The sequence below is a fragment of the Prionailurus viverrinus genome, chromosome D4 (assembly GCF_022837055.1).
Source record: "Prionailurus viverrinus isolate Anna chromosome D4, UM_Priviv_1.0, whole genome shotgun sequence".
NCBI lineage: Eukaryota > Metazoa > Chordata > Mammalia > Carnivora > Felidae > Prionailurus > Prionailurus viverrinus.
This window is the reverse complement of record NC_062573.1, coordinates 65944641-65965921: the sequence shown is the minus strand read 5'-3', so window position 1 is coordinate 65965921 and position 21281 is coordinate 65944641.

The following is a 21281-nucleotide window of genomic DNA, read 5'->3' as shown; positions in this document are numbered from 1 at the left end:
TGTGTGGTGGTATTTCAATGTGGGGAAATTTATATTTCCCTAATGATGAGCGATGTTGAGTATCTTTTCACGTGTTTGTTTGCTATCTGGATGTCTTCTTTGGAAAAGTGGCTATTCATGTTTTCTGCCCATTTCTTCACTGGATTATTTGTTTTTCGGGTGTTGAGTTTGGTAAGTTCTTTATAGATTTTGGATACTAACCCTTTATCCTATATGTAATTTGCAAATATTTTCTCCCATTCCGTTGTTACCTTTTCATTTTGTTGATTGTTTCCTCTGCTGTACAGAAGGTTTTTAATCTTGATGAGGTTCCAATAATTCATTTTTGCTTTTATTTCCCTTGCCTTCAGCGACAGGTCAAGTAAGAAATGCTGAGGCCGAGGTCAAAGAGGTTGCTGTCTGTTTTCTCCTGTAGGATTTTGATCGTTTCCTGTCTCACATTTAGGTCATTAATCCATTTTAAGTTTATTTTTGTGTATGGTGTAAGAAAGTGGTCCAGGTTCATTCTTCTGCATGTCACTGTCCAGTTCTCCCAGCACCATTTGCTGAAGAGACTGTCTTTTTTCCATTGGATACTCTTTCCTGCTTTGTTGAAGATTAGTGGGTCATATACTTGTGGGTCCATTTCTGGGTTCTTTATTCTATTCCATTGGTTTAAGTGTCTGTTTTTATGCCAACACCATACCATCTTGATGATTACAACTTTGTAATACAGGCTAAAGTCTGGGATTGTGATGCATCCAGCTTTGGTCGTCTTCTTCAAAATTACTTTGGCTATTCGGGGTCTTTTGTGGTTCCATACAAATTGTAGGATTGTTTGTTTTAGCTCTGTGAAGAATGCTGGTGCTATTTTGATTGGGATTGCATCGAATGTGTAGATTGCTTTGGGTAGTATTGACATTTTAACAATATTTATTCTTCCAATCCATGAGCATGGAATGTTTTTCCATTTCTTTGTATCTTCTTCAATTTCTTTCATAAGCTTTCTATAGTTTTTAGCGTACAGATCTTTTACCTCTTTGGTTAGTTTTATTCCTAGGTATTTTATGGCTTTGTGGATTCTTTTTTTTTTTAATGTTCATTGGTTTTTCAGAGAGAGAGAGGGAGAGAGAGAGAGCTTGAGCTGTGGAGGGGCAGAGAGAGAGGGTGACAGAAGATCCAAAGCAGGCTCTGTGCTGACAGCAGAGAGACCGATGCAGGGCTCAACCTCACATCAGATCATGGCCTGAGGTAAAGTTGGATACTTAACCAACTGATCCACACAGGTGCCCCTGGATGTTGGATTCTTATTCAGAAAAACAAAAATCACTTATAACAATGTCCTCAAGGAGCCTCTGATCTGCTTTATGGTTACCTGCTTCACAATATAATTTTCACTTGCATATTTGGGTAAACTAATTGGACAATCTATGAAAGGAAGTTCTAAGACTATTTAATCTAAGCCTTGAGATCCAGGCAGACAGGCAAGCTGGGGTTGGTGTGTGTGGTAGGGAAGGCAAGAACAAGGAGATCATTTAGTTAACTAATGAAGAACAATAAAGGACTTAGGCAAGTTTAACTCTTAATTCAGTAGAAGATGAATAAATTCTGTCAGGACAAGTCAACACACAAAATGCAGAATTAAGGAACACAGAGATCCCAGTAAGGACCCAAATTCCTAATAGGCTAGTTATAATGCCATAATAACAATAGGAATTGGCAAACTTTTTCAGTAGAGTCAGATACAAAATATTTAGGACGTATCATCTTTGTTACAATAATTCAGCTCTGCAGGGTAGCATTAAAGGCAGTCATAAGCTGTACGTAAATGAATGGACACAGCATTCTTTCAACAAAACCTCATTTATGGACACTGAAATTTGAGTTTCAGGTAAATTTCACAAGTTAGGAAATACTCTTCTTTTGAGCTATTCAACCACTTAAAAAGGTAAAATGTATTCTTAATTGGTGGGTCATTCCTTATACCAGCCAGAATAGCTAGTATCAAAAAGACAAGAGAGAACAAGTGTTGCCAAGGATGTGGAGAAGCGGGAACCTTTGTGCACTGCTGGTGGGAATGTCAGTTGATGCAGCCACTGTGGAAAACAGTATGGAGGGTCCTCAAGACACTAAAAGTAGAAGTGCCATATGGTTCAGTAATTCCACTTCTGGGTATTTAGCCACAGCCAAAAAAAAAAAAAAAAACCTAATTCAAAAAGATATATGCACCCCTGTTTATTACAGCGTTATTTACAATAGCCAAGATCTGGAAGCAACCAAAGTGTCCATCAATAGATTAATGGATAGAGAAGATGTGGCCTATATATACACACAATGGAATATTACTCCGCTTAAAAAAGAATGAAATCTTGCCATTTGCAACAACATGGATGAACATGGAGGGTATTATGCTAAGTGAAATAAGTCAGACAGAGAAAGACAAATACCTTATGATTTCACTTATATGGAGAATCTAAAAAAATAAAATAAATGAACAAACAAACAACAACAAATGGACTCATTAACATAGAGAACAAACTAGTTGTTGCCAGAGGGGATAGATGAAATAGGTGAAGGGGACTAAGGAGTACAAACTTCCCGTTATAAAATAAATGAGTCACAGTGATGAAAAGTACAGCATAGGGAATATCACGTAGTGAATAATATTGTAATAGTTTTGTGTGGTGACAGATGGTACCTACACTTATCGTGGTGAGCATTTTGTAATGCATGTAAGTGTCAAATCACTATTTGTATACACCCGAAATTAATATAATATTATATGTCAACTATACTTCAATTAAAAAAAAAACAGCAAGCTAGATTTGGCCTTCAGGCTATTGTTTGCCAACCCCTGACAATCGCGTAACAAATTGGAGACTTTTGAAATATGAATGAGTCTTTAATATGTTAATTTTAGTAAATTACTATCAGCAAAACTTTTTATATTTTGAATGTTGCTTTGTTGCTTTTATTCATCTGCCATAAATCGAACTAGTCCAGCAAAGTTTTACTAAAACTTAACTTAAGAAATAAGGAAGGCAGCTTTAATTAGCACATGCATTGTTTGTGGAATTTATTTTATCTATAGTATTTGAACACATTTCATTTTCTTAAAGTAAAATTTTCTCCTGCAATAGTATTTGCATTCTTCATTAACTTGATAATCTTATATACTACTTACAGTTTATTTATAAGGTTTCAGTCATAATCATCAATAATATTTCATATATGGTTATAATTATTTTATATACATTTGAATTTTTACACTTATATATAAATGAATGCAGTGATCAAGTAAATAATTAACGTATCTAAAATTGTATACGTGCATTATGAAATGGAAAGCCTGTTGTTGTTGTTTTTTGTAATCACCGTATTAGTACATTGACCAGATACCACTTTTTCTTTAGTAAAACAACAGGAAAACTCTGTTCATGTTCCTATCGGCCCAAGTTCTGAATTGGTAGTGAGAGCTAATCTTGTATTCTTTTGTAATTTTTTTGGTTTGTTCTAAGGAAATGTTTTTGCAGTGTTTATGTGCATTGGCATAATTTAAAAATCATGAAAAAAAAAAGAGAAAAATTAACATTCAAAAGAGAGATAAATGCAGTTATTTTAAGGCCACGATGATATACAGAAATCATTTTATGAATATTTCCAGGGTCAACACATTACCATAACCCTTTTAATACAATCATAATATTTTGAAAGATCTTAGTATGCTTAATAAAAACTAATAGTTCATCCATCCATTTATTCAATCAATCAGTAAATACTTATTAAGAATCTACATATGCCAAGCAATATGCTCTCCTTAGAAATATAATATTGAGAAAGACAGACACCCTCTGTCCTCAGCCTCATGGAGAAAACAGATATTTATTAACTAATTGCACAAATATCTTTGATGCAAGCAGTGAAGAAAAGATAAGGGGTGCCATGAGTTTGTTAAATAGTGTCCATTCTAGGACGGGGAGTTAGGATTTTGAGGTGAGATCTAACAAGGCAAAGGTAATGGCCCAAAAAGCAGGGCCAGAACTCTGTGTAAGCCTGATGTTGGAGAGAGTAGTACTTTCAAGCACCTGAATGCCAGTGTGCTGGAAAGAGAGAACAAGATAGTGGCCAGAACGAACTCAGTGGCCTGATACACAGAGGAAGATCATGCAGATGAATGAGGCTCATTGAAGGCTTTGGCCTTTATTCTAGGAATCACAAAAGAGTTTTAAGCCCAAGAACCAAATGATCCGATTTTTATGATAATCATATGAAGACTAGGATAGAAGGTGGGGGAGTAGATTGGGCAGTCCAGGAAAAAGCCAATGATCCCTGTGAGGGCTAATAATATTTTAAACAGATGGTTGCTAAAGAGACAAAAAGAAGTCAACAGATTCAAGAAATGTGTTGAAAGCAAATAAATTTGGATAGTTGATCACATTCTTTGGACCTCAGTTTGAATTAACACTTCAAAAGCCTCTTTCTTTCTCTTTCTTTCTTCCTTTTTTAAAGTTTTATTTATTAATTTGAGAGAGACAGAGACAGTGCAAGCAGGGAAGAGGTAGACAGAGAGAGAGAGAGAGAGAGAGAATCCCAAGCAGGCTCCGTGCTGCCAGTGCAGAACCCGATGCAGGACTCAAACCCATGAAACCATGAGATCATGACCTGAGCCGAAACCAAGAGTAGGACGCTTAATCGACTGAACCACTCGGGTGCCCCAGAAGGCCTTTCTTCATCATTATGTCCTGTTATTATTTTCTATTATAAGATATCCTTCATTTATAATAAATTTTATAAGAATTTAATGAGTTTATTTCTTTACTGACATTTTCATTCACTTCTCTATGAAGCTCTCTATGAAAGATGCTCTATGAAGGATGGAACGATGTCATTTTTTGCTCACCACTATATTTCTACCAGAGCTTGAAACAGAGCAGTCACTCGATATATGTTGTAAGATAATCAATAAATGAGCTGAGGTTTGTGAACAACCACTTTGAAACAGAGGGGCTTTAACTATGTTTGGCAGAATAAGGGATGGAGTCACTGCTCGACAGTGGTTTAAGGGCATGTAGTCTTTTAGCCTTTGCTGTGAAATGCAGGTAAAATTACCATAAATATATTTTTTTAGATTTTGTAAATTCAATTAAACTTCTAAATTTCAAAATAGAGATTCTGATGCAGTTTTAAGAAATAATACAGAAATCCCACATACACTTATCCAGTCTCTCCCAGTGGTCACATTTGGCAACACCATAGTAGTATAATGTCATGATGCCATTGGCATCGACACAGTCAAGATACAGAATATTTCCGTTACCACATGGATCCTTCATCTAACCCAACTATAGTCCCATCTACTTCTCCCCCCTGCCCCTAACTCTTAACCCTTGGCAACCACTAATCTGTTCTCCATTGCACTGTTAAGAATGGGTACAAATGAAATCATATAGTATGTAACCTTTGGAGAGTAGCTTTTTTGCACTTAGCACAATACCCTTGAGATTCATCCCAGTTGTGTATAACAACAGTTACTTTCATTTTATTACTAATTAGCACACCATTGTATACATGAACATGGTTTATTCAACAATTTATCTGTCGAAAGACATCTGGGTTGTTTTCAGCTTTTGGCTATTATGAATAAAGCTTCTATTAACCTTCAGGTACGTGTTTTCATCTGAACGTGTCTTCATTTCTCTGGGATAAATATGCCTAAGAGTGCAAATGCTGGGTTATGTTAGTTGCATATTTTTTTTTTAAGAAAATGTCCAGTTGTTTTCAGGGTGGCTATACTATTTACATTCTCACCAGCAATAAATGAGTAGTCTAGTTTCTCTCCATCCTCATCAGAATTTGGTTTTGTTACCTAAAAAAAAAGTTAGCCATTCTATAAAGTGTAATGATATCTCTCTGTGGTTTTAATTTGCAATGTCTTTAATAACTAATGAAGTTAAACATCTTTTCGTATGCTTATCTGTTATCTCTATATTTTCTTCAGTGAAATGTCTTTTCATGTCTTTTGCTTATTTAGTATATGAGTTATGGGTTTTTTATGGTTGAATTTTAAGTTCTTTTAAGTATTTTAGACATAAGGCTTCATGAGACATATTGGTATATAAATATTTTCTCCCAGTCAATATTTGCACTTTTCTTTTTCCTTTGGCAGAGCAAAAGTTTTCATTTCAATGAAGTTCAGTATGTCATGTTTGCTTCTGTGGATCATGCTCTTGATTTCAAGTCTAAGGACTGTGTGCCTAGCTCTGTACTCTAAAGATTTGCATCTATTTAACGCTAATCGTTTTTATATTTTACTTATAAGTTCAAGATCCATTTTGAATGGTGACCCATTTTTGAATTAGTGATATTTAGGTTCTTTTATTTACTTTTTTATTTTACTTTATTTATTTCCTTAGGAATATCCAGTTATTCCAGCATCATTTGCAGACAGGCTATCCTTCTTTTGCTGAATTTTGCTTTTGTACCTTTCCTTTGTAAAAAATCAGTTGAATATATATGTGTGGTCTCTGGCAAGGGAAGGGGGTAGATTGCCTCAATACTACCAGCTGGGAGTCAAATTCCATGTTGTCCCCATGATCTCCATTGACACCTGGGTGTGAGGGGGTCTCTTTGTTACTGATGGGTGGAGCTGGGTGTTCTGGCTCCCTTAGTTCTCTACTGATATGACCCTGGCTGGAAGGGGTAAAGAGTGTTCTACTACTGCTTCCCACATGGCCTCCATAGACAGACACCATTGGGATTGCCCATGTTACAGCTGGGCAGTGCTGAAGGTTCTGACTCAAAAAACTATACCAGCAAGAGTGGCAAGAGTGCCTCCTTACTCCTGGGTCGGGGTGGAAATCCAGGCTCCCCTGGTAGTTTCCAGTGACACTTCAGGGGTTGGGGGACTTTGTTACCACCTGACAGGGATAAAAGTCTTGGCTCCCTGCATGACCTTCTGTGATACTACCCAGCAAGCCCAGAGGTGGGGCTTGTGGTGCCTCTCAATACAGCGTGTGAATGCCTAAGTCTAGGTTCCTCATAAGGTTTTGTTGACTTGGGTAGGGGAAGATCACATTTTATCTGATACTTGGCTATAGAGGAACAATTGTTGTCTAAAAGTTTTCTGTCTTGCTTAGCTGCTCCTTTTGTGGTACTTTGAGTAAAAAGAGCAAGCGTTCATTGGGGTTTTTCTTTGTCGGCACTTACTGGCTTTTCTGGATTTTCAAGTTCGTCAACTACAAGTCTGGCTTAAAGTAGGATAAAAGAAAACCTAGAGAAATCATCACCATGTCAATACTTGGTCCTGTGTCCCAGAGCTGGTCTGCCATCTTCTGTTTACCTTTCAGAATCATCTTATATTTTTATATGTGATTCTCACCAAATTCTATTTAAGAGCTATATATAATCCTTATGTTACCAAAAAAAAAAAAAAAATTCTAGAAACTAGGAAGAGATAAAGGGTTCACAGCATGGCAAAACTTAACATCAAAATAAATAAGAAATAAGAAAAGTATTAAAAAGAACTAATTATTGGACAACTTGATTTCTAAACACTGATAATAAATGCTAAATAAATTACTAACAAATAGTATCAAACAATTTATAAGAAAACTGAAAATTATAAAAATAATGCTTTACCCTAGAAAGGATGGTATAATATTGAAAGGGCGGGCCTACGCCAGCCGACTCCATCTTGTTCTGTGTCCTTCACCTTGACCACACCTCCTCCCCTCGACTCCATCTTGTTCTGTGTCCTTCACCTTGACCACACCTCCTCCCCTTGAGTAAACCCTCCCTCACCTGCCGGACCCTTCCCCAGGACCCCTCCCCAGCCAATCGGCTGAGGCCATAGCCATTACCTCACCAACTGCCCCCAGGCCCCAATAAAACCTTTGTCCTTTTGAAACTCGCTCTCTTTCCCTGGTATCTCACCGATGCGTCGGTGCAGGTAGGGGATTGAGCTCGAGCTAGCTCGAATAAAGGCTCTTTGCTTTTGCATCGGACTCGGCTCCCTGGTGGTCTTTGGGGATCACAAATTCTGGGCATAACAATATGTAATTATATATTAATATATTTTATTACATTAAAGATCAAATGGAAAATATGAGTGATCTTATCATAATAATCAGAATAATTTGATAAAATGCAATACCTATTCATGACAATTTTTCCAAGTTGGAGTAGAAAAGGGCTTCCTTAATTTGATATTGGTATGAAAGTTAGTAACCAAATTTCTAAGGTATATATTTTACTCAATGGTAAAATAAAATGTCATAGTCATTTCATTTCAAATTAGGATCATGGGGTGCTTGAGTGACTCAGTTGGTTAAGCATCCGACTTTGGCTCAGGTCATGATCTCACCATTTGTGAGTTTGAGCCCCACATTGGGCTCTGTGCTGACAGCTCAGAGCCTGGAGCCTGCTTCAGATTCTGTGTGTATGTGTGTGTGTGTGTGTGTGTGTGTCTCTCTGCCCCTCCCCTGCTCACACTCAGTCTCTCTCTCTTTCTCTCAAAAATAAATATTAGAAAAAAATCAGGATCAAGACACAGATAACTAATATTCCTACTTCTATTTAATATTAAATGTAAATCCTAACCAACTTAAGAAAAAGAAAAAGTACACATGGACAAAATTTTAAAAACAAACAATTTTTATTACATGTGATCAAATATTCAAATACATTCAAAAAATGATAGAAGATTATTAAAGCTAGAAAGAACATTCAGAAAACTTCAGGGTATAAATGAAATGAGCAAAAGGCAATACTATTTATATAAAGTCATAACAAAAAATTATACAGATAAATAAAGGAAACATTTATAAAATCATCAAAAATGCAAGTACCTAGGAATGAAATTGACAAAGATGTGGAAGACCTTTACAGAACAATAAAAATAATAAATAAAAAGTAAGACAAAATTTAATAAAAGAATAAATAAGATAAATAGTAAGTAGTTGGGCACACCATTTTTATGGATTCAATGCTTTAAATATTTTAATTCACCTCATTTTAAACAATTCAGTTCAACTGCAAACAAGAATTCATCACGGCTGATTTTTTTTTTGAGTAACATTTCATAAACTGGTCCCAAAATTTATATATACAAACAAAGGAACAGGAAATATGTAATATGTAAATAAGTAATTTTCAAGACATAAATGTTCAAGATAAACAATATGCGCTGTGGTCTTCCCTTTCAGATACTAAGATCTATTGTAATTTATGCAGTATATTATTAAGACAGGCCAATGGATTAAAATACAAAGTCCAGAAACATACACAGTATTATGGAAAGAATTAGAAATTGTTGGGGTGGTGGGGATGCATTATTCAATAAATGATGCTAGGAAAATTGCTTGCTCATATACAGGAAAAATACATATATTCCTAATTCCCACAATTCACAGATGGTTAAACTACTAAATGTGAAAATTAAAACACTTAAAATAGTAGCATAAAATAGAATAAATTTATAACCTTAGGGTGGACAAAAACTATTTGAAACAAGGCACAAAACATATAAAGGAAAACTTATTAATATGATTATGTTAAAATGTTACCAGCTATTGTTAGGAGTCCCGCTGTCAGTAAGATACCATGAGGAGCACTGTGGACTTGCTTACCAAAGAAACTGGTGAAAAAAGCAACCTAATCCTTGAAAGTTTCTAAAATGGCTCTATGCACACATCGAATACAAAGAAACATTTTTTCAGGACCATCTAAAACTCACTAAGAATTGTGAGATTTTGGTATTGCAACCAAGATCTATGGCCTCCCTACCCTCTTCCAGCTCAGCAAAACAGAAGCCCCACTCCAGATTAGTATCTATATAACTATGGTTATAGTTAAAGTTGACTTAGATATGCATGTGAATATTAATATAGCTGGAGATATGGAGAAAAGTAGAAAAACATGCATGGGGATGATACACTTAACTTCAGAGTAGTGATTACTTTAGGGAAAGAATACGGAAGGTATACCAGGAATGCTATTTAAAAGGCCTGTTTCTGGGGTGCCTGGGTGACTCTGTAGGGTGAGTGCCTGACTCTCGATTTCAGCTCAGATCATGATCCCAGGGTTGTGGGATTGCGCCCCACATCAGTCTCCACATTGAGCATGGAGATTTCTTAGGATTCTCTCTCCCTCTCTCTTTGCCCATCCCCCCTAAAAGAAAAAGAAAAAGGCCTGTTTCTGTACCATTATATTTTTTATTAAAAAACATATATGGTAAAAAATCAACAATTTAAAAAGCTGAGTCTCTACATGGGATATAATGACTAGTTTTTTTTTTTAATTACTCCATATTTTTTGTATGTTAATAACTATTTCATAGTGGAAAAGGGAGACTATTTCTAAAGAAAACAAAAATCAAATCATAAGTAATCAAGGAAGAAAAGAGGGAAGATTTGTCATAGCACATAATCACATGAGATCTTAGGGTGCATTATAATAAATACAAATGAAGGGAAATAATATCTCTACAGAATTTTCAGTCATAAAATAATCTGTGGTACCATCTTTTTTCTTTTTAAATTTTTTTTTAACGTTTATTTATTTTTGAGACAGAGAGAGACAGAGCATGAACGGGGGAGGGGCAGAGAGAGAGGGAGACACAGAATCGGAAACAGGCTCCAGGCTCTGAGCTGTCAGCATAAAGCCTGACGCGGGGCTCGAACTCACAGACCGCGAGATCATGACCTGAGACGAAGTCGGCCGCTCAACCAACTGAGCCACCCAGGCACCCCTGTGGTACCATCTTTGATTGTGAATTCTGTGTTTTAAAAGATAGTCCAGAACTCTAAAGATTATATAAACTCAAATGACCAATGAGTGATCTGGAAGCCATGTCTAATAATAACTGAGGAAAATATGAACATTATGTTTGGGCAAAAGTCTATTTGGGGAGGGTTTGAGTCCAAATATTTGAAGAACTGTCATGTGGAAGATGATGTGTTAAGTTCTTTTGAATCTCTAAAATTTTTAATTTAAAAAAGTGGAGGGAGATTTGGGGAAAACCGATTTATGTTTAGTATTAGAAGGGACTGAGAATGAAAGACTGAGAATTGGACACATAATGAAATGGTCTGCTTTACAAAGAATATTTGCTTTCCATCACCACAAGTAGCTGCAGAAGGTGGTGGCCTGTTTGCAAAGAGTCTGAAACAACCCCAATGTCATCTAAGGTTTTCCTAGCTGAAGTCTCCATGATTTATTTACTGGTTTATTTACTGGGTTTTCCTAGCTGAAGTCTTCATGATTTATTCCCATTAAATAGAAGTGAAAAGCAAATATTATTTTTCAAATCTCACAGCGTCTTTTTTGAAAGCAAGGAATCTGGGCAGTCTACTTGCCTTCATGGCATCTTTTCTTATTACCATTTCTGAATATGTCAACACAGGCAAGGGACATCTTTCACTACCGGAGGAGGGTCTCAGGTTCCAAACAACCCTTGACCTCCACTGATAACAGCAAAATCAGGTGCCAGGTGGAAAGTTCAGGTACTCGGCTGTCTGGTCGATGTGGGATGCATGGCAGCCTTACTATGACTCTGAAGTTATTGATTCATCACAAACTTATAAATCAAGGATTTGCAGATTACAGATGGCAACAAAGACCACCTCTCCTCCTTTCCAACTGCCTGGAACAAAGAGCCCTCTTTGCTCAGAAGCTAAGGTGCAGGTTGGATGCTCAGTCGGTCACTGATGCTCTGTTTGCAGCGGGTGACTTCTGCCTTCACATTTTCCAGTGGGTGGTTAGGAAAAGATTTGCAAAACGCCCTTTGCTTCCCCGCCATTTTAAAAACAATTACAGTGGGGGCGCCTGGGATGGAGTTTTCCAGGACACCATTTCACAGATCGTTGCTCCAGTCCCACTTACTGGTACAAGAACAGTGTTCTTGTTTTCCATCTCTCCTCACTGTGGGAATCCAGCTTTTGTGCCAAATATGGACAGTTCTTGCTCTGAGCATCAGGGAAACCCAGAATGTTCCCATTTACTGTGGTTGCTGGCCTCCACTAGATGGGAAACCACACTTGAATTAAGATCATTATGCTGAGTATCTTCTTCCTTTTTCACCCCCTTCTTCTTCTTCTTTTTTTTTTTTTTAAATACAATCCAGAGAGAAAAAGACACAGAAGGCAGAGAATTGTAATATATTTTTCAGAGCCAGGAACTCTTCACCATATACTTCTGCATTTTAATGGAGCTGCAAAGACTTCCGCAAATACTTTGCGACTGTATACTGTCTAATAAGGTAACCACTCTCTAGCATGTGGCTGGTTATTGAGCATTTAAAATGTGACTAATACAACTGAAGAACTGAATTTCTTTTATTATTATTATTATTAAAGTTTATTTATTTTGAGAGAGCAAGAGTGAGCAGGGGAGGGGCAGAGAGAGGGAGAGAGAGAATTCCAAGCAGGCTCTGCACTGTCAGCTTGGAGCCTGATGTGGGGCTCATGAATGCAGAGCCTGATGTGGGGCTTGAACTCAGGAACCATGAAATCCTGACCTGAGCTGAAACCAAGGGTTGGACGCTCAACCAAGTGAGCCACCCAGGCACCCCTGAAGAACTGAGTTTCTAACAGAAATGAGATGTGCTGTAAGTGTAAGGTACACAATAGGTCTTGAGGACTTACTAAGAAAACAATGTAATATTTCTCATTAATGCATTCTGCCTTAATTACATGTTGCAATTTTGGATATATTTAGAGAAAGAAAATATATTATTAAAGCCATCTCAAAGGCAATTTCTTTTTACTTTTTAAAATATGGCTACTAGATTAAAGTTACTAGTACGTGACTCACATTTTTATTAAATAGTGCTGGTCTATAAAATTGACTTTCTCTCTCTCCCTCTCCCCTCTCTCACCCTTGGTAAAACATCTTAAGGCAGTTGATTATCATAAATATATCAATACTGTAAAGACAGCAAAGTGGAAGTGGAAAAATCAAAAACCAAAAGGGAAACAAAAATACCCAACAACTAAGATAATTTAATTACTGTGATGGTACCTTAAGTTTAAAAATTGAAGTTCTATAAAGCCACCGGCACCTTGACGAGTAGGAAGAATTATAAAAATCCATCGATTGACTTAATCATTCCATTTTTTTTAGTGTTCCATTGCTATGTGTTAGGCCAAGAGAGTTCTGAATATATTCTAAATGACAGCTTGTGTTCACCACTTACGGATTCTGTTTGTGGTCACTTCCTCTTCACCTAAGGCCTCCAACTGCCTATGTGCCCTTCCATAGGGACTTTAAACTTTCCTTTGTGAGGATATCTGAGACACTTTGACGTTATTTCATCAATTTGATAATAAAGCCTCGAGTGGGGAAGCTCTGGCAGCTGAGTAGTTTGGGCAATTTGCATAGAAGCATCTTCAATAGCAGGAAGCACCTGCAGAAATAGGCAACATTGATGCTTTAAAATCAGTAAGCTCTGAGTGTGATCCGGGCGGCTCTCACTGGGTCATCACTTGGGATGACCCAGCCATCACTGGGACATATTTGGGTCACACTGCCAGATAAGCCACCAAGACGTGCCACAATGATAGTGGAGGGTGAGGGAATTTCGAATAGCTAATGGAGGAGAGAGCCATCCCTGGGACCTATTTTCCACAAATTGGGGATTTGATCCACCCCAAGACAGCATAAGAATAACGGTTAAAGAACATAGGCTGTGGATTGATATTGCTTGGAATCATCTCTCAGCTCCTCTACTAGTTGTGAGACCTTAGGAAAATTCCTTGGCCTCTTTGTGCATCAGTTTCTCATCTCTAAAGTGGGAATTATAAGAGAAGCTAGTTCATGGGATTGCCACGAGGACTGATGAGGACATACGAGAGACTGACCGAGGCCTAGCACATGGACAGCAGTCGATAATAACTGCTATTGGTATTCTCTTGCCAGTCTCCAGATTTCAGTAGCAGTGAAGGTGAGAACTTTGGAGAAGAACTGATAATAGCCATGGAAGAAAGTGACCAAATGCACCACATCTACTTGGCATTGGGTTAAGTGCTAGGGAAATAGCATTGAAGAAAATAGTCACAGTCATTGCCCTCGTGGTACATATATGGGCCATTGTGGGCTTCAGAGATCAAACGTAGACCCTGAAATTCAATGTTATGTGTATGATGGTAATGGCATCAGGGTGCTCTGGGAGCACCTCAGAAGGCCCTCTAACCTAGGTCCTAGTGTCAAAGAAGGGTTTGCAGAATAGAGACACCTGAGCTGAATGATTAAAGGATGGGTATGAATTAGTCAAATAAAGATCTGGCTGTGAGGGGCGCGGGGGTGGCTCAGTGGGTTAAGTGTCTGACTTCAGCTCAGGTCGTGATCTCGCGGTTTGTGAGTTCGAGCCCCATGTTGGGCTCTGTGCTGACAGCTCGGAGCCTGGAGCCTGCTTCCGGATTCTGTGTCTCCTCCTCTCTCTGCCCCTCCCATGCTCATGCTCTGTGTCTTAATAATAAATAAACGTTTAAAAAATTTTTGTTTTTAAAAAAAGATCTGGGTGTGAAAAGGTGGGAATTAGTGATACAGATGTGTCCTAGAAGAAAGGGGATGGTCTCTGTGAAGGACTGGAAGTGAAAACATGGGTTGTATAAGAAACTAAAAGGAAGGTGAATATGGGTGGGTGACTGTGGTTATCCAGTGGAAAATAAAGAAGCATAAAAATACTTGGGAAGCAGATCAGCAGTGTTCAGACATTTAATATTCGTGTTGGTATATGACACTATCATGTTCTGGTGGTGAAAGACGATATTAAAAGCAATTGGCCAGGTCTACCAAAATCTAAAACATATATTTGAGTCATGAAGTCCATATTTTGAAATTTGCAGTTGAAAAGCACCAACCTTGGGAGAGCCCGGGGGCAGATCTTAGTTGTGGAGAAAAAGCACAAAAGCCCTGTGGCAGAAGCCAGTGGAGCCTGTTAGAGAAGCTCAGGCGATACCTGCAGGGAGAGTGCAGGTCTGTGATTGGAAAATGATGTAAGAAGAGGTCGGAGAGACAGGCAAGTACCTGATGAGATAAGGTCTTGGCCATGCTGAGGAGCTTGGCCCCATGGAACAGTAATCCTGATGCATGATCTCGAGCAGAGCGGAGACCCTTCAGATTTTCGGTTTTTGAAAGATCACTCTAGATACATGTAAAGAATAAGTTGGGGGTGGGACTGGAGGAGGCAGGTGTAGATGAATAATTCTTGAAGCAATTTTTTGAGAAGCTAATTTATAAAAAAAGGGAACTTGTTCCGTTGCAAGCATCAGGATTCCACTTAAACCAGCCCAAGGAAAAGTGGTTTTTCTGAAAAGGTGAAGATTCTCACAGAATGTCTAAAACAGGTATTGGGGGTCTCTGGCAGCTTCTCTTTGCCTTGCAATCACTCTACGGAACCAGGCAGACCCTTGTCCCTGATTCTCTTTTGTATCTGCTTCATTATCCTCTTTCCTTCTCTCTATGCATCTATATAATTGCCTGCCCCCCCCCCCCCACACACACAGACTTTCCATTCTTAAAATGGTAATAACAATGTTTTACCTTGCAGGGGAGTTGAGAGAATTTGAGATAATATAAGTAATATATTTATACAGGATGACGGATACATAGCTGGTTTACAATAATAGTTATTCCTTCCTTCCTTCCTTCCTTCCTTCCTTCCTTCCTTTTAGGGGTGGAAATGCTATAGCTTTGAGAATTAAGTTATTTGGCTGAGAGAACACAGCTAAAAAGTGGCAGAGACAAAATCGAGGGGAGCTGCCTGGCCCCCAGACTGATGCCATTCCCTTCCCCCAAGGGAAGTCATTAAGTTTTTAGAATAGGACAAATCAGTCTGACAGTGACATGTGGTATAGATTATAGTGGGGAGATGTGGTGGTAGGAAAGCCTGTAATTGGAATATTTCAATAGAGCAGGGTGACATTCCTCTGACTGTGACCTAGGGTAGTGGGAGTAGATGAGGACAGAAGAGAAAAAATGCTACAGATTACAAATGTAAATTTTCTAAGACTTGGCAATGGGTTTGTTGATAACAGGAGTTACGGGAATGGAAAAGTCAAAGAGCAGGAGGTAGATGTCCTGTGTGTGTAGGAGAATGAAGAAGCCAATTACAACACAAGTCAGGAAGAGAAGTTTATTTAAAGTACTAGAGGTGGGAAAGTGATGAACAATTTTTGGACACATTGACTGTGGTGTCAGAGGAACAATTAGATGGCAATAAGTAACTCAGCAGAAATTTGGAGTTTGTGGTGGCTCTAAACTTAGAAGCATCATTATGTTATTCTGGGCAACTGAGTAGCTGGGTGTGTTTACATAGCAAGCGTGATGTTTTTATTTGAATTTGATGATTTTGGGAAGTTGTGTGCCTGATAGAAATCATAGAAGATGGTTCCACCCAATCAACCATCCTTTGATGCCATTAATCTCTTTAAGTCAAAAAGCAAAGTGAAGGTTAGGAAGTCATCTATAAAAGGTGATAGTTGAAATCATGAGCATACTTTTAGATCATTAAAGATGAAAGTAGCAAGTGATGAGTTTCCTTAACACAAAACCTTGGGAAGCTCAAAACTTCCACCTATGAATATTTTCTTCAATAAATATTTTTTCCCTTGCCTAGCTGCTTGTCAATCAAAATATTTGGCTGAAGGGTTCACTTGGCCAAGTGTTTTTTCCTTCCTTTTTTCTTTCTATCCTTCTTTCCTTCCTTCCTTCCTTCCTTCCTTCCTTCCTTCCTTTCTCTCTCTTTATCCCTTTTTTTTTTCTTGAAAGGGAGTCTTGAAAGGGAGACTCCTGAAAGGGAGTCTTGAAAGAATAGTTTTAGCCTTCTTTACCCTGTTTAGTTTCCAATAGCAGCAAGAATGGAAATTATAATCCACTCTGATCCAATTACTGCTAAATCCATCATAGAAAGATCATGTAGAATAGGAATCAGGTATAATTGTTGGATTTCCTTGAAGCTCACTAACTATCCATTCCTAAAGGAATACAAAAGCTCATTTCTCCACGTGGAGAGTATATTGAATAGTATTCTATTTTGTGTCCATAATATTTTTTCCTTTATTCAACCTCCTCTGTCTATACCTCATGTAAGTAAATAAGACAATAAATTTTCAATGCTAAATTCCACAGTGTGGTTTCCCAAAGCATGTCTTTTTCCCTTCCTCTTCCTCCTCATTCTCACCCACTCCCCCTCCTCCTCCACACTGTCCCTTAGCTTAACCTAACTCCGAGGTATTACTCTGTGCTGACCCCAAAGTGTTCAGGATCAATGTTTGTATACAGTTAGCTAATCTGGAGGATGAAACTCTCTTCCAACTTTTGCATGACAACATGGCAACTGAAAAATGTGGAGACCAAACAGTTGATCTCACCAATTCCCTCTTACTGCTAACAATTTTTAACAGGCCACCATCCAATATTGGTAGTCTACAATCTTCAAATTTTTCTTGTCATATTTTTTTCTATTCTCCTACAGTGAATAATTTTTAAGCCTTCACACTATGCTGGATGTTATTCTGAGCATCTTTATAATACCAATGCATCTTCTAAAATGCTTATTCTAGACACTAATTTTGTGGGCTAGTTATATTTGTGAAGTGAATATAATGTTCCAATGATAGAAAATAGGGATTCTATTTTTTAAATGTTTATATGTTTATTTTGAGAGTGAGAGAGAGATAAAGCATGAGGGGGAGAGGGGCAGAGAGATAGGGAGACAGAGGATCCAAAGCGGGCTCCGTGCTGACAGCAGACAGTATGAGGTGGGACTCGAACCCATGAACCAAGAGATCACGACCTGAGCCAAAGTCAGACGCCCAGCCAACTGAGCCACCCAGGTACCCCAAAACAGGGATTTGTAATAGCTTGATGGCCCTCACCCTCAACTGTATTTTATTTTATTTTATTTTAATTTATTTTATTTTTATTTTATTTAAATTTTTAAATATTTATTTATTTTTGAGAGAGAGAGAGACAGAGTGCAAGTGGGGGAGGGGCAGAGCGAGAAGGAGACACAGAATCCAAAGCAGGCTCCAGTCTCAGAGCTGTCAGCACAGAGCCTGACATGGGGCTCGAACCCATGAACTGCCAGATCATGACCTGAGCCAAAATTGGATGCTTAACTGAGTCACCCAGGCACTCTGCTCAACTCTATTTTAAAATCACCTCTTTATTCTATAACATTAATCCTTTCCCAGTAGGTACCCTAAACATGATATAATGCCAGTATGCATTTGTTATGAAAGTCTTATCACTTTCCTATTTTTGTTTATTCTTCATAGTTTGGTATCTCAGTTTAAGTCATTTATTTTAAAAACAACTGACATTGGCAGCCTACAGTTCTTCAAATGCTTTCATATTTTTTTCTGTTTTCCTATAATGAATAAAAATCACAAATGAAGATTAAGTTAAGAAATGACTCATCTAGTGATTACAATAGGCACATGTTGCTTTCATTCTGAAACCACTGATACCGGAAATTTGTAGAGTTTTGCCTAGAACATTCTGACTTCCCAAGCCACATCACAGACATGTCAGGGGATGGAGAGCAATGCCATCTGTCAGTCCCTGGAGACATCTTCAAATAGGGTCAATGCAGGCCTACAAGTTTTTGGCTGTCATGAGGGGAAATTCATGAAAACATATTTTTTCTTTATTCAGCTCCCATGTTTTCAAGCTCAGGAAGCTTCCAAGAAAATGTAAGAAAGCATGAAACCGTGCAAAATGAAATGATGAAAAATTTTGGCCAAATTTCCACACTTGGAAATCAGCAAGTTATCACATGAATGAAAAAGTTTTCTAATACGAGCACTATCTTCATCTTTGTTTCTCTCTCCCTCCCATTTCTACTGCCTTCAGTTGGCAACCTTATTTATATCACTTCTATGAAGCTCAAGGTCCTGGAGACTGTTAGAAATTATGGTGAGGTTCCTGAGAGAGTCACACACGAAAACATTACCAGAAGGAGAAGGAAAGCACCACTTTATTAATATCAGGGCCAGGAATCAAAGACTCTTATGTAAGACTATTTGGCAAATGTTGGTTTATAGCAGAGACTTTGAACTTAAGGCCCAATTATGGCTTCATTTTCATCCTTTCAGACCACCCTACTTTCTACCCCTCAGATCTAAATCCTGAGGAACGGGTCACGTTTCAGAGCAAGGTCTGGTGTAAACTCTGATTCTGTTTTAGAATAGAGCTGGGACAGGGAAGGAACTTAGGCACTGGACCCACAGGATCTGTTTACTATAGGACATGGAAACCAGAAATCACGTCAGACAAGATGGAACTTAGATTTAGGTCCTTTGAGACACTTCACTGCACCCACCAGCTAGATTTGTGGCCCAGATACTATCTGGCACATAAAATTAGCAACTTCTTCTCTCCAGGGTGGGTGACAAAACTAGAAAAAGAGGAGAGCATATGGGTAACCAACTAAAACAGGGGTAAAAATGTTCATTCTTCAACTTATACCATTTTATAGCTATACTTTAAAGGGTGGCAAGGAATGGTGTAGAGGCTATTAATCTCCAGAAATCCATCTATCTGGCCAGCAAGATGTCAAATGCCCTCTGACAAGTATAGTCTGACAAGCAAAAAAAAAAAAAAAAACCTCAATATGAAGTATTTTTAAATTTCAATTTTCTTTTGAAGAAATATTTCTAAGGGATCATTACAACCAAAACACATTAATTACCAATGAAATAAACTCCTGTGCACCCAAACCCTCTGAAATATTGCTTGAAAGCAAGTGTCATCAGGCAGTAAAATCTTCTTCCCCACTCCTTGACCCCAGGCTGACCTCATGACCTACTCCAGCCAATAGGATGTCAGTGGAAGTCAGAGCATGCCAGCTCCAAGCCCGGGTCTCTGCAGGCCTTTTCTGTGTCCACTCACTCTCTTGGAACTCTGTCACTCCTGTGAGAACAAATTCAGACTGGCCTGTTTGAGAAGGAAGGATCAGCCAGAGAAGAGCTGAGTCATTCTGGGTGAAGCCATGTTAGTTAGACCAGCCATCCCAGAGCCAACTCACAGTTGACCAGTCATGAATGAACAAGGCCAGCTGAGATTATCTGAGCCAGGCCCAGATCAGAAGGAGGACTGAGATGATCCATGGACTTGAAAGCAAAAATAAATGTTTACTGTTTTATATCATTGGTTGTGTGGTTATTAGTTAGGTAGCATTATTATAATAAGTGATGACTTAAACGTATTCAAGATTTGGGTTGGATGTTAGCTATTCCAGGAGACTGATCCTGAACTCACCACAGCCTAGGTTAAATCCTCCTATGTTTGGTTTCCAAAAACACTCTGAGCATGGCTGTCTCTTACATCTTAAAAGTATATCGCAAACAAAATCAGGGTCTTTACTTCATCTCTTCTTCTTCTTCAGCCCATTCAACCTGACTTCCACAACTCTTTTTGGAATTGCCTCTTTCAAGAATCTGTAATTATTAAAAAGTCACTGATTCAAGGGACAGTAACAAGTTATCTCATTTGACCACTTTCCACACTTAGAAACAACTGAATACTCTTCTTGAAACGTCTATTCTTCATGGGACACATATACAATTATAACTTAGTTTTAATTTCTGCAAATTTTTACTGATCTCCCTTTTCCACCAAACTGTAAAGACAATGAAAGCAGGGGCCTTCTCTCCTTTTTCTGGCCCAGAGTAGGCATCAACAAATAACTCTGAATGAGTGAATACAGTGAATCACCTACCATCACTTACCACAAAGATCATTTCCGTGCATTGACCTTAGTCCTAGAGTTTAAGCATCTAGATGGCAAGAGAAATGAACTATTTTGTACCAGCAGTGTCTAGCTGAGGGCCTGACTAATTTTACTAAAAATAACAGCTAAAATTTATCAAGTGCTATTTTAAGTACATGGAAAGTACATCTTTACATAGACTATTTTATTTGATCTTCAAAATAACCTCTGGTATATAGAATTTTCATCCGTTTTACAGATAACAAAAATGAGGTACTGTTAATCTCACAAATATGCATTAAATGGAACCATATGCTCCAGAGGCAGAAAAACAGAAAAATACAGCCACTCATATGTGGCCGAAATTTTCTCAGGGATGTTAGAAGCCCCCTCCCTTTCTGTCACTAGGAATATACTGTGCTAATAATGTAATCTCTTCATCGGACTAGTTCAGGTTTATAGAAGACTTTTTTGTGTTCTTGATTCCTCTACCTGGTCTCCCCAGAGTGCCTATCTATCCTCAGCTTTCTTATCGGATCATCTAATTAAAACTACTTTCTTTGTCCAGCTAACCCACTGTTCTGATGGA